The following is a 24,578-nucleotide window of genomic DNA, read 5'->3' as shown; positions in this document are numbered from 1 at the left end:
CCTCCAGCTTTGCTTTTCTTTTTCCAGATTGCTTTGGCTATTCAGGGTCTTTGGTGTTCCCATACAAATTTTAGGATTGTTTGTTCTAGTTCTGTGAAAAATGCTGTTGATATTTTTATAGGGATTGCACTAAAAGTGTACATGGCTTTGGGTAGCATAGACATTTTAACAATATTTTTTCTTCCAATCTGTGAGCATGGAACATCTTTCCATTTCTTGGTGTTCTGTGCAATTTCTTTTCTCAGTATTTTAGTTTCCAGAGTACAGGTCTTTTACCTCTTTGGTTAGGTTTATTCCTACGAATCTTATTATTTTGGGTGCAGTTGTAAATGGGATTGTTTTCTTAATTTCTCTTTTTGCTGCTTCATTTTTGGTGTGTAGGAATGCAACCAATTTCGGGGCACCTGGGTGGCTCGTCAGTTAAGCGTCCTACTTTGGCTCAGGTTATGACCTCACAGTTCATGGTTCTAGCCCCGCATCAGACTCTGTGCTAAGAGGTCAGAGCCTGGAGTCTGCTTCAGATTCTATGTCTCCCTCTCTCTCTGCCCCTCCCCTGCTCACTCTAAAAAAAAAAAAAAAAAAAATTAAGGAAAAAAAAAGAAATGCAACATTTCTCTACATTGGTTTTGTATCCTGTGGCTTTACTGAATTTATCAGTTCTAGCAGCTCTTTGGTGGAGTCTTTCAGGTTTTCTATATATAGTATCATGTCATCTGCCAATAGTGAAATTTTTACTTCTTCATACTGATTTGGATGCCTTTTATTTCTTTTTTGTTATCTGACTGGTGTGGCTAGGACTTCCAGTACTATGATGAATAAAGGTAGTGAGAGTGGACATCTTTGTCTTGTTCCTGACTTTAGGGGAAAGGCTCTGTTTTTCTGCATCGAGATGTTTGCTGTAGGTTTTTCATATATGGCCTTTAATTATGTTGAGGTATGTTCCCTCTAAACCTACTTTGTTGTACTTTGTCAAATGCTTTTTCTTCACCTATTGAAATGATCATATGGATCTTATCTTTTCTCTTATTTTTTTTTAATATTTTTTTTAACGTTTATTTATTTTTGAGACAGAGAGAGACAGAGCATGAACGGGGGAGGGGCAGAGAGAGAGGGAGACACAGAATGGGAAGCAGGCTCCAGGCTCTGAGCCATCAGCCCAGAGCCCGACGCGGGGCTCGAACTCACGGACCATGAGATCGTGACCTGAGCTGAAGTCAGATGCTTAACCAACTGAGCCACCCAGGCGCCCCTTATCCTTTCTCTTATTGACATGATGTATCATGCTGATTGATTTACAAATACTAAACCACTCCTGCAACCCGGGAATAAATCCCACTTGATCATAGTAAATGATTTTTTTTAATGTATTGGTGGATTTGGTTTACTGGTATTTTGTGGAGGATTTTTGCATCTATGTTCATTAGAGTTACTGGCCTATAGTTCTCTTTTTGTGTGTCTTTATCTGGTTTTGGTATCAGAGTAATTACTGGCCTCATAGGATGAATTTGGAAGTTTTCCTTCCTCTTCTGTTTTTTGTTTGTTTGTTTTGTTTTTGTTTTGGAATAGTTTGGGAAGAATAAGTATTAACTCTTCTTTAAATATTTGATAGAATTCACCTGTGAAGGCATCTGGCTTTTGTTCGTTGGGAGTTTTTTGATTACCGATTCAATTTTTCGGTGGTAATTAATGTGTTCAAATTTTCTTTCTTCCAGTTTCAATTTTGGGGGGTTGGATGTTCTTAGGAATTTATTCATTTCTTCTAGGTTTTCCAATTTATTTGGCATGTAGTTTTTCATAATATTGTCTTATAATTATTGTCTTATAATTTGTATATCTGTGGTGTTGGTTGTTATTTCTCCTCTCTCATTTGTGATTTTATTTATTTGAGTCCTTTCTCTTGTTTTCTTGAGAAGTCTGGCTAGAGGTTATCATTTTTACTGATCTTTTCCAAGAACTGGCTCCTGGTTTCATTGATCTGTTCTATTGTTTTTAGTTCCTTTATCATTTATTTCTGCTTTCATCTTTATTATTTTCTTCCTTCTGCTGGCTTTAGGCTCTACTTGTTGTTCTTTTTCTAGCTCCTTTACACATTAGATTAGGTTGTAAATGTGAGATTTGTCTTGCTTCTTGAGGCGATAAACTTCCCTCTTAGAACTACTTTTGCTGTGTTGCAAAGGTTTTGAACCATTGTGTTTTCATTTTCATTTGTTTCCATGTACTTTATAATAAGAAATTTAATATTTATTTATTTTTGAGAGAGAGACAGAGACAGAACGCAAGCATGGGAGGGCCAGAGAGAGAGGGAGACACAGAATCCAGAGCAGGCTCCAGGCTCTGAGCTGTCAGCACAGAGCCCAAGGTGGGGCTTAAACTCACAAACCATGAGATCATGAACTAAGTCAAACTCAGACGCCTGACTGACTGAGCCACCCAGGTGCTCCTGTTTCCATGTACTTTTTAATTTATTCTTTGATATCCTGGTTGACCCATTCATTGTTTAGCAGCGTATTATTTAACCTCCATGTATTTGTGGTCTTTGCAGATTTTTTCTTGTGATTGACTTACGGTTTCATAGCATTGTGGTCAGTAAAGATGGCATGGTATGACTTCAATCTTTTGGAATTTAAGTCTTGTTTTGTGGTCTAATATGTGATCTGTTCTGGAGAATGTTCCATGTGCACTTGAAAAGAATGTGTATTCTGCTGTTTTAGGATGGAATGTTCTGACTATATCTGTTAAATCCATCTGGTCCAATATGTCATTAAAAGTATTGTTTCTTTGTTTTCTGTTTAGATGATCTGTCTATTGATGTAAGTGGGGTGTTAAAGTCCCCTACTATTATTGTATTAATATCAGTTACTTCCTTTATGTTTGTTATTAGCTGCTTTATGTATTTGGGTGCTCCGATGTTGGGTGCATAAATATTTACAATTGTTATATCTTTTTATTGAATTGTCCCCTTTATTATGATATAGTGCCTTTCTTCACCCCCTTGTTACCATCATTGTTTTAAAGTCTATTTTGCCCAGCAGCACCTAGGTGGCTCAGTTGGTTAAGTGTCAGTTGATTAAGAGACTTCAGCTCAGGTCATGATCTCACAGTTTGTGAGTTCGAGCCCTGCATCAGGCTCTCTACTGTTAGCACAGAGCCCACTTCCAATCCTCTGTCCCCTCTCTTTCTCTGCCCCCACCCTGCTCATTCTATTTGTCAAAATAAATAAACTTTAGGGGGCACCTGGGTGGCTCAGTTGATGAAGCGTCCTACTTTGGCTCAGGTGATGATCTCACAGTTCATGAATTTGAGCTCCACATTGGGCTCACTGCTGTCAGCACAGAGCCTGCTTTGGATCCTCTGTCTCCCTCTCTCCCCTGCTGGTGAGCTCTCTCTCTCTCTCAAAAAAATAAAATAATAAATAAATAGACTTTAATAAAAATAAAGTATTTTGTTCGGTATAAGTAGTGCTACTCCACCTTTCTTTTGACATCCATTTGCATAATAAATGTTTCTCCACCTTCTCACTTTCAAAGTGCAGGTGCCTTTGGGTCTCAAATGAGTCTCTTTTAGGGGCGCCTGGGTGGCTCAGTTGGTTAAGCAGAGTCCGACTTCGGCTCAGGTCATGATCTCACGTGAGAGAGATCATGAGTTCAAGTTCGTGAGTTCAAGCCCTACATCGGGCTCTGTGCTGACAGCTCAGAGCCTGGAGCCTGCTTTGGATTCGGTGTCTTCCTCTCTCTCTGCACCCACCCCCTCCCCCCCACATACACACGCACTCTCTCTTTCTCAAAAACAAATAAACATTAAAAAAATAATAAATAAAAACAAATAAAATGAGTCTCTTTTAGGCAGAATATAGATGGGTTTTTTTTAAAACCATTTCGTCACCGTCTATCTTTTGATTGGAGCATTTAGTTCATTTACATTCAAAGTAATTATTGATAGGTGTTTATTCCCATTTTATTAATTGTGTTGTGGTTGTTCTGAAGATTTTCTCTGATCCTTTCTTGTCTTTCTCTCTTTCATGGTTTGCTGGTTTTCTTTAGTGATATATTTGGGCTTCTTTCCCTCTATTCTTTGCATGTTTATTAGTGGTTTTGATTTGTGGTTATCATTAGGTTTGTATGTAACATCTTCTGCAGATAGCAATCTGTATCGAGTTGATGGTCATTTATATTTGAACCCATTCTTTACTTCTCTCCTCCCTACATTTTAGGGATATGGTGTTATCTTTTTTTTTTTAAATATTTATTTTTTTTGAGAGACAGAGCACTAGCAGGGGAGGGGCAGAGGGAGTGGGAGACACAGGATCTGAAGCAGGGTCCACATTGACAGCAGCGAGCCCAATGCAGGGCTCAAACTCATGAATCATGAGATCACAACCTGAGCCAAAGTCAGACACTCAACCCACTAAGCCACCCAGGTGCCCCTGTGGTGTCATCTTTTACATCCTTTTATTTTGTGAGCTCCTTGACTGAACCTTTACCAAAATATTCACTTTTACTGCTTTTGTTTTTTCTACATTCCTACTGTCATTTTTGGTCTTTTCTTTCAACCCCAGGAGTCCCCTTTAATATTTCCTGCAGGGCTGGTGTAGTGGTTGTGAACTCTTTTAGTTTTTGTTTGTCTAGAACACTCTTTATTTCTCCTATTCTGAATGATAGCCTTGCTGGGTAGAGTATTCTTGGCTGCAAGTTTTTCCCATTCAGCACTTTGACTATATCATGCCACTCCTTTCTGGCTTGGAAACTTTCTACTGAAAAATACATTGATAGCCTTACAGTGTTTCCTTTCTTTATAACTGTCTTCTTTTGTTCTGTTGCTTATATTTTTTCCTTTATCACTATATTTTGCCATTTTAATTATAATATACTTTGGTGTGGATCTGCTTTTGTTGATTTTGTTGGGGGTGCTGTGCCTCTTGGATCTGGTTATCTGTTTCCTTCCCTAGATTAGGGAAACTTTCAGCTATTATTTCTTCAAATAAATTCTCTGCCTCCTTTCCTTTCTCTTCTTCTGGGACTCCTAGAATACAAACATTATTATATTTGACGGAGACAATGACTTCCCTAAGTCTATTATTATTTTACATAATTCTTTTTCTCTCTTTTGTTCAGCTTGATTACTTTCCACTACTGTCTTCTAGGTCATTAATTCATTTCTCTGCTTCTTCCATCCTGCTGTTCATTCCATCAAGCGTATTTTTCATTTCACCTCAGTCCTTTATCTCTGCTATGTTATTCCTTATCTCTGTGTTAATTATCTGATGTCTTCCCCTCTTTTCTCCGGTCTAGTGAGTATCTTCATGATCAGTGCTTTAACTCTTCAACAGTCATGTTATTTATATTTATTTCACTTAGATCGCCAGCCATGGCCTTGCCCTGTTCTTTCTTATGGGACAAATTCCTCTGTCTTCTCATTTTGTCTAATCCTCTATGCCTGCTTCTCTGTGTTAGGAAAGTCAGCTATGTCTCCTGTTCTTCAGGGTAATGGCTTTATAAAGATGAGGTCCTTTAGTATCCTACGGTGTAGTATCCCTTGTTCCCCAGGGCCTGGTGCTTCCAAAGTGTCTTCAAAGCATGCCACATGTGCTCTGCTGTTATGTCTTGGTTGCTTTATCCTTAAGGCTGGTTGTCTGCAGAGGCTCTTTGCCTGTTTGGCAGTGTTTGGTCCCTGGCCTGAATGTGGCATGTTTTAACTACATGTGCTCTGGTCTGCTTGTGAAATGAGACCTGTCGCCACAGTTACTGGAACTGGAGCCTTCCAAAACTCCTGGTTTGAGAGACATAGTGTTGGCAGGGATTTGGGATGGTCTTCTGGGGTAGAGTGCCTATTGGTGGAACTGAGGTAAGAGTGACTTGGAAGGGCAGTTCCTCCAGAACACAGGGGTATGGGGCTTGGTATAAACAAGTTAGATAGTGGGTATCAGTGCTACGTTGGTTTCTGCAGGTGGCTCTGTGCTTATGCTGAGGGGCAGGGAAGGAAATGGCATCTGCCAGTTCCTTTGTTCCTAGAGAGGTCTCTCCATGAATGCTGCTCTCTAGGACACCCTCCAAGATGAGCAAATAGCCTTCCCTCTTTGTGCCCCAGTCGCTCTTCAGATCACTGTTTCATGCTATATGTCTTTGGGCTGTTTGCCCTGCCTTTTCTCTAAGAGCAGCCCCAATGTCCTCCAAGCTCTCCAAGAGCCAAGCACACTGAGCTTTAAAACTCCAGGCTTCAAGCCCTACTGGTTGCAAGAACTCACAAATTCTGGGCCCTCTCACTCTCCAGGCAATTGCTATAGGGATTCATTTTCTCTGAGCATTCCCATGTGTTAGTCTTTCACCCTTCTCTGTGACCATGGCTCCCTCCTCACCACAGTGTCCACAATCTGTTTCTCTTCTAAGCTGCATCTCCACACTTCCTACTACCTTCTTCAATGTGGCCTCTTCTCTACCTTTAGCTGCGGGATTTGTTCTTCCAGTCTTCAGATAAATTTCTGGGATATTTAGGATGATGTGATAGTTACCTAATTGTATTCATAGGATGAGGCGAGCCTAGGATTCTCCTACTCCACTGCCATCTTCTCTTACTCTAACTGGATCCATGATTTAATTAAGAAGACCAGCTTGTATTTAGTTTCATGGCTTTTTAATCTCTTTTAGTCTAAAATGGTTCCTCCACCATTTTTTTTTTCTCTCTAATGATATTGACGTTAAAAAAAATTCCAAGTCAATTGTTTTGGAGAATGTCTCTCAGTCTGGATTGTCTGATCATTTTTTCATGATTAGATCAAGAGTAAAAATTTTTGGCAAAAAAACTACACAGATGATGCTAGGTCCTTCTCAGTGTGTCCTTCAGAGAACCCAGGAGTGTCCCTTTGTCCCACTATGGGCCATGGTTAGGTCAATCACTTAGTTGAGATGACATCTGCCAGGTTTTCCCAGCATGATGGTACTTCTTTGTCTTGGTAGTTAATAAATAACCTGAGTATGTGATTCTGAGACAACATGAATAGCCTCGTCCTCCACAACCTGGTTTTAGCATCTACTGAAGATTCCTGACCACACCAGTGGTTGGAATAGGGTTGCAACCTTTCTCCATTTATAAGTGGACCTTCTTCAGTAAAGATGAGACTTCCATTCTCCTCCCCAAATCTCAGTGCCATAACTCTGGAGCCCACTCACTTGCTTCAAGAATATAAAGGTTGAGTGAGAGGAGGAGAGAGGATCTCGTGAGAAGGGCATACCTGGAGAAAACTATGCTGTGAGAACCATCCCACCTTAGGAGGAAAGGACTGCCCCTTCACTTCAACCCTGGCTGAGGGTGGAGAATTGCAAGGCTACTCAGATTGTTTAAAATGTGAGCCCCACAGTTAAGGAGTATAGCAGCTTGGGAGCTGACTCGTGTCCTGGCAAACCTAGACATGGAAAAGTGGGCTGGTTCTCTCCTTTAGTGGTACAGTAAAAGGGTATGCCTCCTCTGGGGGTGACAGAGAGGGCATCTCTGAATGTTTCCTGTGTGGGCTTCTTTGGAGGTCGATCCTCTAGGACAGCCTCCTAGAATCTTGGGGGCTGGAGGTGAACACCCCTATGTGGTAGGAGAAGGGCACAGAGGCGAAGAAGGAAGTAGAGAAATAGACCAGCCACGTCCCATCTCACTGCCCCTTCCTGTAGCCTGCTCCTCTAAGCAGGTCCCAGCTAGGAAAAGGAAAAGTATTTGAGTTTGGACTTTCGATTGAGATCTATGGAGGCTGTATTTATGATTTTAAATGATATTAGGAATGTCCATTACCCAGGTCTGCAGGCAAGGTCCTGCCTTTCGCCTCCAATGAAGGAAGCAAGGGGTACATAAATTAGAGCAAATAGCTGAGGGGGCTATAGTCTAGCAGATACCAGATGGGAAGTTGGGGCTAGGCCGGGGAAAAAAAAAATTAAAAAAAGATTATGAAGTTAGACCTCAGACGTCTCCTCTCACTTACTGCCAGGTCACTCTAGCCAGGTTACACTTGCCCCAGGCAGAAGTTGAGAGAATACTTCTCTAGAGAGTATTTTTTTTTTTTTCAAGAAAAAATATCTAACAGATACAGACACCGTTGGGGAAAATAACCCCCGTGGGGAAAAGTGGCAAATCCCCTCATTGTTTTCACAGTGACTTGCACCAGTTGATAAGTGCCAACCAAACACAGTTTTAGTGCTTTACTCGTAAACATGAACAGAAACCCGAGGATTACCCAACATTCAAAGAGAGCCCACAGCATGAATTTTTTTTTTTTTTTTAAAAAAAGCCCAAATAGAAGAAAACAGAATAATTAACCGAAAATTCCAAAGAAAATACAGTTAATATGCTTGGTAAGATAAGAAAAGATACTGCATTGACGGAACAAGAACAGAATGAAAGATCAACAACACAGAATTGGGAAAAATATTTATACAGATTAGAAAATATAATGGCAAAAAATCTGAAAAATTGTAAAAGTCAATAAACATGTTGGACATTAAAGTTGAGGAAATATTTCAGAATGCAGGGGGAAGGAAAGATATGGACGCTAGGAGTGAAAAAATAACAAAATTAAGATTTTTGTCCAGGAAGTCCAACAGCTATTTAACTAAACGATTTCTAGAGAGAACAGATAAAATGGAGGAGAGGCAGTTATCAATAATAATAATAATAATAATAATAATAATAATACAAGAAAATCTCCAGATTTGAAGAGCATTAGTCTCCAGATTGTCAGTGCCTGTCAAGTACCCAGGACAATGAATGAATAAAGATTCACATAAAGGAACATCATAATGAAATTTCACAACTGAAAAGATGAGGGAAAACATCCGAGAATATTCCAGAGACTATGAAGGACTGAGAATAAAGATTGTATAGGGTTCTCGGCAGCACAACTGAGACCCAGAACACCATGCGGCAAGACTTCAAAATCCTAGTCAAAGCGATGGTGGGCAAACCACCAGCCAAGGCTGAGGAAATCATAACATTTTGACTTTCTCCTCTCCCAAACACAACTCCTCAAAAGCTACTTGGAAACTGCTCCACCAAAATGAGAGAATAACACCACAAAGAGGAAGCCATCGGATCCAACTCATTTAAAGGAAGAAGGGAATTTCCAGGGTGACAGGAAGAGAGGTGACAGCACGACAGCTGTGCAGCGGCACAGAGAGCAAGCAGCGTAGGCTGGAGCAGGAGGATGGCAGGCTCTCGGTGGGACGTTGCCAGGAAAAAGAAAAAAGGAACTCAGTTTCTCACAGGCTTGACCATGTGCAAAACTGTATGGAGAGACATTTGCACAAAGTATGGGGAGATTTAGTAAGGCTCCAAATAAAACTGTTAATGAAGAAAATGTCAACTAAAGGAGAAATGAAAAGTTATAGAGGGAAGAAAATATAATCATTGTAAACCACTTTGCTCACTAGTGGATGTTAAGTAGGTAGTCATTAAAAAGAAAACAGAATTGGGGCATCGGGGTGGCTCAGTCGGTTAAGCGTCCAACTCTTGATTTCGGCTCAGGTCATGATTTGGCTCAGGCTCACAGTTTGTGGGATCAAGTCCCATATCAGGCTGTGTGCTAACAGCATGGAGCCTGCTTGGGATTCTCTCTCTCTCTCTCTCTCTCTCTCTCTCTCTCTCTCTGTCTCTCTCTTTCTGCCCCTCTCCTGCTTGTGCGCGCTCTCTCTCTCTCTCTCTCTCTCTCTCTCTCAAAATAAATAAACATTTAAAAAAATGTCTCTTAAAAAAATGAAAACATAGAATATGAACTTGACCCTAAACTGAGATGTGAATATATTGAGAAGATAGGATAGAACAGTGTATGAACGGGAGCTACAACTCTGACCTCCACTAGAGGTCAACTGATAATGTCTAAAAAAGCAGGACCAAGGGAGTAATGCGTAAATATTATTGAGAAATGTAGAGATTAATACTAGAATAAAGAACGTATGTTGTAAGTGGTTACCTCTGGGGTACAAGCAGAGTCAAAGGTCTGCGGCTTTTGGTTACAAGCCTTTTAGCACGGACTCTGTACGTGATGTGCACGTATTACTTTGACACAGCCGAGGAGTCAATCAATAACCACACACGTACACACACAGATGAGATAAAAATGCCAGGGGTATTGAGTTGTCAGTATTAACTATGATCTCGTGGCTGTCAAGGTCCAGGCACAGTCCTTGGGGTTTATAAATACACAATCAAGTTCTCCTACTCCTGATTCCACGATCAGAAGCCAACCCATCTCTCACTGCCTCCCTCCAGAAACATGCCAGCACCAGAGACCTACCCGCCATCTCCCAAACAAGCTGTGCTGAGCCAGACTTCTTTCCTCAGAAACCTCTAAAGCAGGCTGTGCTATATAATCTGTTGCAGGATGAGAAGAACACATAATTTCCATTTATTTTACATCTTACTATTTTTAAAGTTTCTATTTATTGAATATATTTTATTTTGCTATTTTAAACCATCCACTGATAGAATTTCAAACATTAAAAAGCAGTAAAAACGGTACAAAAGATTCCTACGTACCCCTCACCCAGATGCCTTCAAGTGTTAACATCTTACATAACCAGAGTACAATTATTAATATCTAGAAATTAGCATTGACACAATAATAATACATAATCTACAGACCTTATTTGTAGCTCTCTGATTGTCTCACTAATATTCCTTTCTGGTCCATTTCTACTTTAAGATCACACATTGCAGCTCATCTTCGTGGGTCTTTGGTCTCCTTTAAGCTGGATCCATTCCTTGGTCTTTCTCAATCTTGACAGTTTAGAAAGTATTAACCAGTTCTTTTGTAGAATGTCCCTCAGTTGACGTTTTTCAGATGTTTGCTAGTGATGAAGACATTTTGGGTCGTTGTACCACACAAGTGATGTTGTGTCCTTTCTGGTGCTTCATATTGGTGGTAGGGTGCACATAATGTTCATTTTCCCTGTTACTGAAGATGTTAATTTTGATCGTGTGGTTAAGATGATGTCTACCAGATTTCTCCTCTGTAAAGTTACTTTTTTTCCTATAGTATGTCCTGTATTGCCTAATATAAAGTATGTATATGGTTATATACCTAATGAGTATGTTTGGGGAAAATACTTAGGAACTGTGCAAATATCCTGTTTCTCATCACACTTTTGCCTACTTAATTTTAGCATTCCTCAATGATTCCTGCCTGAAAAAAAGTACTGTGGTGTTTGCCAAATGGTGATTTTCTATTTCTATCATACTTACATTTTTTCGGTTGGCATTCTACTGTAACGAAGTGCTTTCCCTTCTCCCCTTGTATTTATTTATTCAATTATTGAATAGTTATTCAATTGTTTCAATTATTTATATCAATATGAACTCACAGATTCTGATGTTATTCTATGATTTCTAATTCATTACTATCATCATCTATTTTGTTACTCCAGCTGTCCCCAACATGTACATCCGAAGTATCTTGGCCATGTCTTCCATGATCACCTGACGTGCCTCCATGTTTGTTTGTTTTTCGAGGACTTTTGCTTTCCCAGCACAAAATGTTCCAAGCTCACCTGTGCTTTCCCCAGCCCTGTAACCAGCCATTTCTCCAAGGAGCCCTGGCCCTTTTAATGGAGTATAGTATTTTGCAGCCAGGATCTGAGTTCTATTACATATATATATATATATATTTTTTATAACATAACAGCTTTGCAGTACAGGTACTTATTTTACCCAATATACTTTTTAAAAAAAAAAAAAACATGTTGGGAAGCAAAAACATTTTTGAAATCAAGAAGCACTGCTCATTGTTTCCTTGGCCTGAAATGTCCCCTAGGAAGACATCCTGATCCCCTTAGCTGGAATTAGGCACTCCTCCTTTTTCACGTGTACAGCATGATGCTTCTTCCTCCATTTTGCACTTCCTTTTTGCTGCCTTATGTTGTCGATGGTAGTTCAAGAGAGAAGAACAATTCGGGAACTAATGATCTCCTTCTCCATGGTTCTGTGTATCCTGTCAACTTCCCACGTTGAAAGAGGTTCATGTGTAAAAGGCAATGAAGGCCAAGTAGGGAAGAGAAATGGTCCATGTCGCTGTGTCACAGAGAAGCCCATGTGGTTGCACATACACACTGGGCAGGCACCCGTATGAAATGAGCGATCTCAGGAAACAAAACGGTTCCTGTCAGCTCCCGAAGGAGTTATGTAGTTAGCATTTCATCCCTTTAGTGTAACCTGTCATGCTCTATCAGGGCTTCTGGTCTACTCTGCCCATACAAATCTGTCAGTGTCTGAAATTTCTAAAATACTGAAATGTCCTGCTTAAAAGCAGACTAGAGCCAGACTGTTTGCTTCCACCTACTAGTTGAGTATCCTTGAGCCATTTATTCACCTTCTTTGTGCCTCAGTTTTCTCATGTGCAAAATAAGAAATAAGAGTAACAATCACAGTCCTTTTTTGTAAGATCTTTGTTGTGATGGTTGCATTAATATATGTAAAGTGTTTCGAAAAAGTCCAGGTGCATTTTTAAAAAAAAATTTTAATATTTATTCATTTTAGAGAGTGAGAGAGAGAGAGAGAGAATGAGCAGGGGAGGGGCAGAGAGAGGGAGACAGAGAATCGGAAGCAGGTTCCTCACTGTCAACACAAAACCTGATGCGGGGCTTGAACTCATGAACCATAAGATAATTAATTACCTGGGCTGAAGTTGGATGCTCAACTGACTGAGCCACCCAGACGCCCCAGTTTAGGTGCATTATAAGTGCTAAATTACTGTTCATTGTTATTCTTAATACTCCAGAAGACAGAAGACCCTTATATTTATGTGAGGGAGCCTCACAAAATGTGGCATGGACATATACAAAAGTTCAGAGCAAAAAGGACTAGGTCAAACTAGGGTTTTGTGTCTAATTAAAGACCAGCCCCCAAGAGGGACAATTCATTATGACTTTTCAGTCACTGACCCCATTCTTGCTGCTCTTTGCCTTACAACTAGGCAAGCCTTTCCCCTGAAGCACAAGGAAGTTGGCTATGTGTGGAAAAGGTGGATATGGGAGGGTGACGGGAGCTGGAAAAGCCACAGACTAAACATAAGACATTTTCCTTCCATGTCAGTTTTACTCAAAGACGTGTAAAGAAAAATATTCGTATTGTTTTAAAGCAAATACTTTATAGCATGGTGTAGAATAGCCATTTGCATAAATTTTTATGGTAAAGCCAAATCTGTCTAATAACATTTGCCGTTGTGGCCACTTTGGTGGCTCATGTGTTAGAAGCATTTAAGAAGCATTGTCTTACCCTGAAAAAACTTGGTAAATTCTCTCTTGGCAGAAGATTCTAATAAGGAAAGTCAGGGGAAACATCCATCCTTGAGTGGGGAATGGGGAAGAAGGTGAAAAACAGGAAAGAAAGCCTGTAAGAAAGAGATTAAGGGCTTCAGATACAGACAGACAACATGTGGAACAGTGAAACAGACACAAGGAAAAGAACATGAGCATCCCAGGGCAGACCCAGGGGGACAGACTAGCCTCTTGCCACATGGCTCTTGCAGTGAAAGTGGCCCAGCCACCACTGAGCCGGCCTTATGTTTTAACACACAGAGCAGCAGGTGCCTCGCTTTAAACATGAACAGAGTGAGTTTTCCCTCTTTACCAGGTAGTTCACTGTTGAAGAGCTGAGAAAAATCATCCCACTCCACCGTATCAAGTTTAAAAGTTGCCTTTTAGTTAGTTGTCTTTGGTTAGTTACCAGATACCTGCCAAATATAGATAAGCTCTGCAGAGCCAACAGGGATTTGGGGCTCCAGTAAGTGGCATCTGCCGTTGGAATGGAGGCTTTGGCATCCCTGAGATTAAGATAGCATCTTCTCTCAGATGTCTCCCGTGGTGGAACCAGGAAGTAAGGCCAGCTCTACATCTTTAAAGAAGCAGTAAAGATTGCTTCCTGTTACAGCATAAAATGGATTTGCCAGTAGAAAATCTCATTAGGATAAATATTTTTTTTACTCTTATCGATCCTCTGCCAACCTGCTTGCTTTATTCTTACATCGACAAGATAGAATTCCTTTCAGAATAAAGTTAAAAGCGTGTCCCAAGGAGCTGACACTCAGACAGCTGTACACACACAAAGCTCCAGACGGGATAATAGAATAAGCAGCTACAGGTCGGGATTCCACATCTGTGTGGCCAATGACAGTGACATCTCGCAACCGAGAAGATCAGAAATTCAAGGCTTGAGTCAGATATCTACAACGCAATGGCAGAGGCTCCCTGCTATAGAAAGATTCCACTAATAATGAATATACAAATATCAGGCACCATGTAGGATGGGTGGGGGTTAAATTTATTTTTTAGTATCTCAATGAACATTTGGAAACTGTTTCTTAGTGAGTTTTTTGATAGTACATACCTAAAGGCCTATTTAGGCCAGTTATTAACCCTCTATGTGCTTCAAATAGCAAAGCCAAAGGAATGGGCATGAAATATATAAACATGGATGAGGAGAAAGGGAAAGAGAGATTTTGCTTCATTTTGTTTGAGTATGAGGATCAGTGGGTGAGGCTGGCTTTGGCGAAAAAGTGGAAACTTGGTTTCATCAAGTTTTTCATCTTTCTGAGCCTCCATTTCTTCAACTGTGAAATCGAAATGTAGTAATACCACCTCAGAGGGCTGTAGTAGAATTTAGATGCAATAATGTTGATAAACATGTCCAGGATAGAGACCAGCGAATTATAAGTACTCAATAGAGTTAGCCTTCTTCCTGTCCCTCTGTTTTTGTCATGCCCAACCAGTCCTGATCAGAGCACAGTGGAAATTGTGGGTTGTCTGCTAAGTAATCATCTCTCTTTTCTCAGATACCCAGGTTTTCATGTAGGTGGTGACCCTGCCCCCAAACCACCAAGTGACCCATAGGAAAGCCGCTTCGTCTCCCCTTGCTGGTCCTTGGTTCCGATGTGGGTTCTGGGTTATGGTAAACCAATGAGTCCCTTTTTTACCTTTGGTCAGAGTCAGTGGTTCACGTGACCAAAACAGACTAATCAGAGTGAATCTCAGGAGTCGGAACACTGAGGCAAAAGGGCCCTGCTAAGTATGGACAGGGAAGCACATGGCCATAGACACTGCTGAGAGCCACATTAATGCTACAGAGGAAACCAGTATGGGGATAGCAGAGTGAGAAAAAAGTTGGTCCTCAGTGATTTGTTGGAACAATCAATCTGAAGCATATATAACCTCTACACTTCCAGTGACAAGAGCTGGTAAATCTTTTACAATTTAAAAACTTTCCATTGAGCTTTTAATAATTTGCTTATATATTAAAAAAAAAAAAAACAACCAGAATCTCATACATCAAGAAGCTAGATACATCCTCATTTGTCAGTAAGTAAAATTGCAACCTAAAGCAGATCACGAAATACAAAGACGATCATTCTCAAAGATATCATCTTTAGATCTTTTGTATATTATGGCTAAATGAGGGGGTCTCTATAACATCTATCTTATCTTTCTATGTGTTGCTGATTAGGTTTTATTGTCATATGCCAGAATTATCTTCTACCATAATTATTCCTGATATATAAGAAAGTTTTCACTTAGCTGGTTTTAAATTAGAATAAGTTGGTTCTACCAAATAAATCTACATGGCAGGTTAATTTTTTTTTTTTCATTTCTGCATACATTTCATAGATCACTCATTCTGTTACATTGACTGGGGGAAAAAAACCAGGTTATTTAAAGTCAGGTGTTCACAGGCATGTCACCTATGGCAGTAATGAGCAGCTGGTAACACCTGCTTTAGAATTTTCTAGACCAAAATTATCTTGGCGTTTGCTGTAAACTAAGGTTTGTGTTACCCTAAAATTCATATGTTGAAATGTAATTCCCAACGTGATGGTATTAGGAGGTAGGACCTTTGGTAGGTAATTAGGTCATGAGGGTAAAGTCCTCATGAATGGGATCAATTCCCTTATAAATAAGACCCCAGCAATCTCCCTCATGCCTGTGAGGACATGGCAAAAAGATGGCTGTCTATGGACCGGGAAGTGAGATTTCACCAGACACTGAATCTGTCAGAGCCCTGATACTATATTTCTTAGCCCCAGACTATAAGAAGTGAATGTTGTTTAAGCCACCTGTGGTATTTTTGTTATATATTTATGGTATTTTTGTTATAACAACCTGAACAGACTAAGACAGCCATGTTCTCTGATAAAATATGTGGGGCTTAATTGGCAAAAGCAAAACTTTAGAAGTTTTGGCAGAAGGAAAGAAAATCTTTTCTCTAATTTTAACGTTTTCATTTGTATCAGAGAGATATCCCACGTCAGAAAAAGACCCATGTTCAAACTATAAAAATTCCTTTTTTAAAGATTGACTAGTAACATTGTCAAAGGGAACTTAGGCTGTAGGCTAGTTTCCTACAATCCACTGATGGTATAACTTTTAGCTTTACAGATGAAGATATAAGTTAGGTATTTAGGAAATTTGCACAACCCTGGAATTTCAGTTAACTTAAATGTTTAAAAGTCTGTTTATTTGTTGCCTTGCTCCAAACCAAATTTAAGGCAATGGGTTTATTTACTCTCATTTTTAATTATTTTTAAGTGAATTGGAATTCATTCCACTGTTCACAAATCTGTAGAATTTGACATATATAAGCACAGCACTGTACTCATTGTGGAAGCTACCTCCTTTTCATCAGGACAGAAATCATCTCTTTACTATCATTTACTATTAGCCAAATATAGGTATTACAAACTGATAGTTTGGAATAACTTCATTTTAGTAGGAAATAGTAGGGCCATATTTAGATTATGTTGAAGGAAGAGGTAGGATTTTATGAACCACATTCTACATAATTATTTCTTGGAGAGTATCATCAGGCTGTAGTGGCTAGGTGAAAAGCTGGAAAGATTGGAGGTGGTGATAAGAGAATTACAGGGAAATAATGAGGATATAGCAGCACCGAAAGAAAGTTCTGTCATTGCCTTAGGCAAGTCGCTTGGCCATATTTATCTAAGTGTAAAATGAACAGTTGCTCCTTTGCTAGGGTTAAAGGGCACATGTCTGGTGGAGGAAGAAATAATATTAAAAGCATACAGCATCGCATAGCTTCCCCGCTCTGTAGGGGGAGCTGAAAAAGAATGAGGAGACCCCAGAACAGCAGTGTCTGTTCTGGAAAAGTCACAGCAATTTCAGGCTCTTACTTCAGGGAGCTGCTCTTATTTGCAAGTTCTGCAAATGGGAATTTTTGGTTCTGGAGTTTTATTTCGTTTGAGAGGAGGTGAAAGGTCGAAGGGGAGAGAGGCATCACAGAAGGAGGTGGGGAGATGCCATGGAACTCAAATCCAACTAAATTATCTCTCAGCCTCCATCCATTTATTCTTTCAAGGTGGATGTTAGGCTAAAGATGGCCAGGCCTTTTTACCAGTCCTACATAGGTGGTCCAGTGACTCACTTTGGAACTTACAGGTACTTACCAATTACGGTTTTTGTTCGGGTCCTTTGGACTTCAGGTCAAAGTGAGACTAAAAGTGTCCCATGTCGGTAACTTATTCCACATTTCAGAATAAGACCCAGAAATCACATCTGGGCAATATCAGAGGCCCAGTTCTAAGTGTCCAGGAAATACAGTATTTGGTTGTGGACCATGTGCCCTTTAGGGACAGGGTAGCTACAGGGTAAGAACAATGCATTGTCCTCAGAGAGATATAGCTCCATTCTGGGGTCAGAGTTTTGAACAAGGTTTAATTTGAAAGGTTTTACTGACTTGGCTCAGTCCATGTATCGCTTTCTAGTCTCTTGAATCTTGTCTATTCTGATCATTTTGGCCTATGTCCTGACCCAGAATGCTATTCTTTATAAGCTATCTTGTGAAGACCACTTTTTTTCTGAGTTTCAACAGGTCAGATGCAGACACAATCCCTTTTTTGGCTCTTTTTTCAAAGAGCCCTCAAATTGGAAGTCTTTCTTCAAGGAAGCAAAAAGAGCTTACATTTCCCAAGTCATTCATACACATCACGCAAGAACGATAGTCATCATGTATTAAGTGCAAAGGGCTGGATATAACCACACACAAGGTATTTCATGTTCACAGATACACAGTGGAATTAAGCAAACACCCTATTATTTTTCGGTCCCCAGCCCACCTTCTCCCACAGTGCACTATACACAAAGCCTTCTAGAACTTCAAAGCTAGAAGTGTCCTCATAGACTCTCTGCTAAGAACTTGCCCAAGTGACTCTTTCTGAGCCTCAGCTTCTTCACCAGTGAAATGGAAGTTAACGTATTATCCACCAAAACAGGTTTAAGAAACATTACCTGTGTGCTCAGTTAATATCAGTCTGCTCACCTGTGTTGAAGAAACTGAGATCCAGCAAGGTCAAGGGATATTCCCAAGGTAGTGACAGTGATGGGACAAAACCATGTCTCCTGAATCCTGGTGTGTGCTCTGTGAGGCAAAAAAAAGTCAGGCTTTCCTCAGTCAGCAAAGCTTCAAGGCTGAACGTGATGTACTCCATTGTTTCCATTCCTATAAGAAAGGATAGTTCTCTGTCTCCAGACACTCAGTTGGGCGCTGAGGGAGGATTCTCCACAGCCAGGAAGATAAAAGATTGATAAAGCAAGGAGAAACCTCTAAGCCACAAAAAGGCACCACTATAAACCCTCCACTGGAAGTTTCTGAAATTAAATACGCAAATAAACAACAGTAGTTAAATAAACAAACAGCTGGTTTGGAGTAAAAAGTGTGCCCAGGTTTAGACCTATTTTTTTTTTTTATTAGTGTCTATAACTCCTTGGATGAAACCAAGCCTCCACCATGGTCCTCTCCTCTGAAAAAAGACAGGATCAGGTTGAACCATATGAATGAGACTATCAATAGTGAACCATTTCTGAATTCTAACAATGGCAATTTCATTCGGTTGAAAATATTTGTGAATTAATCTACAACATTGGTGTTTTAAAGCAGTACCTTTGTTTGCTAGGGAATATCCTTTTTGTCTTTTTTATATTGTAAAAGTATGACAACACGTTTCCAGAAATTTCCAGGAATCTTGGAAAATGGAGAACAAAATTACGTAGAGTTCCACCATATAGTACAATTATTATTTTGTGTATTTCACTCTTAGCATTTTTGTAAGCATTTTTGAAATATTTTAAATATACCTTAATACAATGAGCTTCTAGCCTGTTTCCTCATCTAGGGTAAGAGGAAATTGCACTGGATTATCTCTGAGGTTTCTTTTGTTTTTATTATTCCATGTCACTGTGGCCAGATTAACTTGAGTCCATTTTATTTGATCAAAACACTAATTTCTGCATATTTTTATCTGTAGTTCTTATGGTTTATTGTTCATGCAGTATAACTATTTGCTTACAACTTTCAAAGCTATTGGGTACATTTCCCATGAAAAACAGTTTAATGTAAACAACTATTTTGTTGTATAAGGACCAATTAAAAAACATGTTTATCAACACGTTTTGCACTCAAAATAAACAATTTTATGAAGTCCTTTACCATAAAATACATATTTTAAAATACAGATGACCTACATTACTGCAAGAAGAATGTCAACATTTTAATTTTTTTGTAACTAAAATTTTGTAACTGAAATCTGAGCCTATTTGAGAGGAAACAACCGGGGCCACATCCTGCTTGCTTGTTTCTTATTTGTGTTACAATTTTAGATTTCATAAATTGATCTGCACACATTATCTCAGGTCAAACTTTGAAGAATGCCACGGGATCAATATCGTCCTCACTTTACAAATGATGAAATGGAATACCCCCAGGAACAAAACTGACTTGCAGCATTTATAGAGGGCCAGCTGCGTGCTAAGGATACAGAGAGTAAGAGAGAGCTGTCTGTGGCCCTTGGGTCAAAGAATAATGAATGTTTCAACCTGGAAAGGAGTACACGGGGAACATTTAACGTTTTCAATAGCTTAGAGTTTTTTCAATAAGCTTAGAGTTTCTCAAACTTTGAGGTTTTAGAGCCAATGAAAATAACACAAAGGCCTAGGCACACGGAAGTAGGCTAGGATCTGGACCTCTGCCTTTTCATCAAATTCCTTGGGTGACTTCAATGTATACCAAAGTGTGTGTGTGTGTGTGTGTGTGTGCATGTGCGCATGGATGTCATAGTGACTGTTTGCATGTGTACTACAGCAAATAATTAAAGGTTAAATTACAGCATGAAGCATTTAGATGAAAGAGCAGAAGAGGAAATGTGGGAGGAAGTTTATACACCCTGTAATGGCTTACTTAGGAATGGGATGAAGCAGTGATTCTCAAAACACACCAGAATTGCTTGCAGGGCTGCTTAAAACACAGACTGCTGGGCCCCACCCACCCCGAGTTTGTAATTCAGTAGGTCTAGAGTAAGACCCTGGAATTTGCATTTCTAACAAGTTTCCAGATGCTGTTGATGCTGCTGGGGGGGCTGGGAGGGGGGGGGGGCGCAGGGCAGGGAGTACACTTAGCTAAGATTGGTATAGACTAGCACAGTGGTTCTAAACCCTGGCTGCACTCTAGAATCACCTGGGATGAGTTTTTAAACTGCTGATGCTGGGGCCTCACATCTAAAGATTCTGATATAAAAGAACTTCAGTGGAGGTCCAATAGTATAGTTTTCATGTTGTAGTGTGTTTTAATGTGCAGTCCCTGATGAAAACCACCGCTTTCTGGAAAAGCAGAGGGAGTTGCATTCTGTCCTGGGTTGCCAGATTTAATCATGTTTGTCTGCATATCCTTTCCCAGAGGCAGGTGCATTACAATGCACATAAAAACCTTCCTAACATCCTTTTCCCACCTGGAATGCATGCTGTGACAGGGGTGCTTTTAAACCGCATCTCCAGGAGACAGGAGTAAAACCACCTAGACTCAGTTGATTTTTTTCTTTCAACAATGCTGCCCTCTTGTGTCCTTAAACAGTAGAATTGTGTAAAAGCCCCCTTCAGCCATATTAGTATGGCAAGTTCTTGCTACATGGCTAAACAACTTGGGGGATTTTTCTCTGATGTTAGAAAGGAAGGAAGGAAGGAAGGAAGGAAGGAAGGAAGGAAGGAAGGAAGGAAGGAAAACAAATTTAACATTCATTAAGTTTAATTTTTAATCTGTGGCAACATGAATCTCCAACTGCGGCCCCTCAGTTCTCCCGCCATTTTTGCCTGCATTCATTGCTGCAGCCTCCTGCAAGGATAAGAAGTACCAAGAGTTCCTCATTCCGCCAGAGTCAGAAGCCCAACAAATCTGGGAGGAGCAAGAAATTACCAGCAACTAAAAGATTTGGGGCATTAGAAAGTCTTGCATCGGCTTGTCCATACTCTGAACCATTCACGCTTACCTTGTCCTCACACCCACCTCTTTTTCACTTGATTGATAGCTTATTGGGAATAGAATTCGTCGGGAGCTCCCATGTCTTCCCCCAGTGAATTTTACAAACTTGTTGGGGTTCCACCATCTGGAAGAAGTGTCCTCTGCACCTCACGGGTACTTTGCCCATCCTCTATCTCACTGTAACAAGTCTTTCTCTCCCTTCTGGCCCAGCCCCCAGCAGGGATCATCAACAATCCCTCCCCCCCAACCCCCCGCCCTTTTACATCACTCCAATGGGACACAGGCTTACTTTTAACATCTCCCATCTTCACAATAAATCTCTCCTTTGACCCTCAGTACCCCTTCAGCCATTGAGCCATTTCTGTGTTTCATTCACTTCCAAACTTGAAAGAGTCCACTCAGGTTATGCCGAAAGCCTGTCTTCCCCACACCCCTTTCTTCCATCTGCTCCAGCCTGGCTGTGGTCCCATCGCACAACTGACACTGCAACAGTTCTTCTCATAACCTACAAGGACCTCCCTAATGTTTGGCCAACCCAGCAGGCACTGTTTTAGTGACCTCTGATCTGAACGCTCACAGTGTTCCACTCTGTGGGCACAGGTCCTTCTCAGAGCACTGTCTGCTCTTGACTCTGAAACATCCCATACCCTGGCTTCCTTCCCACTCCTCTGGCAGCTGATAAACTGGAACCCTGCAGTGTCCCCTTTGACTCCTGGGCTGGCTTGTAGAACCTTTTCTGTTTTCTTGACAGACTCCCGGTATGTAGGCTCATCCACTTCTGTGAATTTAAATACAACTAACAGACTGATCACTGATAAACATATCTTCTCCTGCCCAGGTTGCTGACCATGTCGTTCGTCCACTGATTTCTAGCTGATATTTCCCCTTTAGGATCTCACAGGCATTTCCATATGTTGCACGTCCAAAGAGGAACTCTTGGGGTGCCTGGTTGGCTGGGTCAGTTGAGTGTCTGACTCTTGATTTCGGCTCAGGTCATGATCCCAGGGTTGTGGGATTGAGTCCCGTGTCAGGCTCAGCACTCAGCATGGAGCCTGCTTGGGATTCCCTCTCTCTCTTTGCCCCCTCTCCCCCACTCTCTCTCTCTCTTAAAAACAAAAAAAAAAAGAAAAAAGAAAAAAAAAGAGAACCCTTAATTTTTCTCTCTAAACCTGTTGCCCCCTCAGTCTTCCTCATCCCTGTAAATGGCCAGGTATCTGGGAGATTGCCTTGATTCCTTCCTTTCCCTCATTTGCTACATTCAGTCCATCCTCAAGTCTGGTGGATTCTACCTCCAAAATATATTTTGAGTCCATCCATGTTTTGCTGTCTTTACTACCACCACCCTCATCTCCTGCCTGGAACACTGCATTCCTTCCTGAAGATCTTCCTGCTTCCTGCAATCCCTCCCCCTGACAACAGATTCCCTATAGCAGAGGCAGAAATAGTGTTCAAAAATGTAAACTACATCCTCTCATTTCCTTACGTAGAGAATGCTAACTTCCCATTAAACTTTGAATAACATACAAACAACATGGTTTGCCCTCTGCCAACTGTATCTTCTACCCCGTCCTCCTTCCTTCCTAAGTAAGCTCCTGCCACAATGGCTAGACTACTTTTTTGCTAGAACTCACTAAGCTCTCTCCTGTGCATGCTGTTCCATCTACCTAGAATGTTCTTTCCTTGTGCTTCACATGGCTGGCTCCTTTTTTATTCTTGATGCCTACACCTTCCTCCTTGGGGAGACCCTCCTTGACCTCATTCCTTATCTCAGCCCCCTGTTTGTTTTCTTCATAACACTTCACATTTTGTAATTACTTACTTGTGCATGTCCCCATTCTTTCTCCTCTCAACTCTAAACTCCCTGAGTCCAGGAGCTCTGTATGTGTTTTGCTCACAGATGAACCCAGCAGCTGGCCCAGTCTCTGGCAAATAATTAGGTTTTCAATACGTGTATGGTGAATAAGTGAATAAAGGTACAGGAAGTCACAACCGCCACTTGACTTGAACTGCTCTTGTCAAAGCCTCAGTGACAACGATGTGGCCAAGCCATTAAACTGTCCTATGCTCATTTTACTGATTATAGAATAGAGATAGGGGAGTGTCTTGGGTTCAATTTATTCCCTGTTAACCTCATCCGTATTTACCAACATGATTGATTCACCACAATATCCCCAGCACCCGGCGCTACAGACACTTAATGAATACTGCTGATGGAATGAACTCCTGAGCTCTGAATGAAACAGGATGTGAAAGGAAGGGGGCCGGTGCAACCGTGGAAGTGTCTGAGCAGAGTGAAAACTTCTGGGGAGAGATTTAAATGATGGCTTTCTACTTCTAGAAATGTTCATCAAAAGCGCTCATTTCCATTTGTATAATAAGAGGAAAATGTTTCAAGTAGCTTTTTTTTGTATCTCATTTGCTTTATAAGAGAGAAGGAACTTAGAGTTTTAGTTGCTGGGTGATTACTGAGTTATTACCTGATACGTAGGAGTCTCTCTCCAAGAAAGAAAAATATTTTTCTTATCAGCCAAATTCCACCTCTGTTGGGAAGACGATGGTGAGTAAAAGCATTCCCATCATCCAAACAAATAAACCAAGGGCAATTTAAAAGCCAAACAAGCAAGAAAGCCAAGTCTCTAACCCTGGCTGTTTCACTCCATATCCTGTCCCCTACCAATTTAGATACCAATTTGCTTGTGACAAATAAAATAAGAATATGTCCACTTCAACTCAACTTTGAGACAAGGATTTGATTTTTCTGAAAGACATGTACCCTACGGGTATTAGTAGGACACAGAGAAGTATGAGGCCTGCAACCCCTTGAAAATTGTCAAATAACCTGGCATCCTAGGTGTTTTGACCCGCTTTGTAAAAGAAATCCAGCCATGTCTTTGACTTTCCACGCCATTGAGCGTGAGGTTCTCCATGGTCTCTGGTTTTGTATCACATCTGGCTGGTGCCAGGAGAATTAGCTCAACTCTAGCTCTCTGGGGAAAGGATTCATTCTCCTGTTTAGGAAATGTGATGTCAAGCTGAAAGAAGCTGATGAGCAAACTCAGTGGGGCCACAAACAGGCCCTGGTGAAATGCATCACATGGATGTCTTAGAATAAAGTTTAGTTCAAAGTGGTCAAGGACAGGGTGTGCCATTGTGGGCTGGGAGCCACTGTGGCTCAGCTGTTTGTTCAGCATTTAATATGTTTATCTTTCTGCTAAACACATTGTTGTTGAGTCATCTCTATTAAACAGACACCCTGTGTGAGGCCCAGCTCTGCAAGTCCAACACACGAAGACAGGCCTTCT

The 24,578-nt window shown here is 40.7% G+C and overlaps 1 protein-coding gene and 1 long non-coding RNA gene across 6 annotated transcripts in view; one reads left to right on the top strand and one right to left on the bottom strand.

Moving 5' to 3' along the window:
* The window catches only part of KCNAB1 (potassium voltage-gated channel subfamily A regulatory beta subunit 1), a 386,948-nt gene that overhangs the window by 340,028 nt on the left and 22,342 nt on the right, over positions 1 to 24,578 (top strand). The gene's annotated exons all lie outside the window — the stretch shown is intronic.
* Positions 1 to 24,578, bottom strand: part of LOC122241948 — a 38,808-nt gene that overhangs the window by 7,697 nt on the left and 6,533 nt on the right. The window contains exons 2-3 of one of the 2 annotated variants that reach the window (XR_006222045.1): positions 18,289 to 18,468; positions 10,265 to 10,341 (exon numbers count right to left, since the gene is read on the bottom strand). This is a non-coding gene — a long non-coding RNA (uncharacterized LOC122241948). The remainder of the gene's footprint in view (positions 1 to 10,264; positions 10,342 to 18,288; positions 18,469 to 24,578) is intronic. The other variant, XR_006222046.1, reaches the window with a different exon arrangement.

This window comes from Panthera tigris, chromosome C2 (assembly GCF_018350195.1).
Source record: "Panthera tigris isolate Pti1 chromosome C2, P.tigris_Pti1_mat1.1, whole genome shotgun sequence".
In the NCBI taxonomy this organism is placed as follows: domain Eukaryota; kingdom Metazoa; phylum Chordata; class Mammalia; order Carnivora; family Felidae; genus Panthera; species Panthera tigris.
Note: the sequence above shows the minus strand (reverse complement) of the source record. Positions and strands in the feature narration are given on the sequence as shown.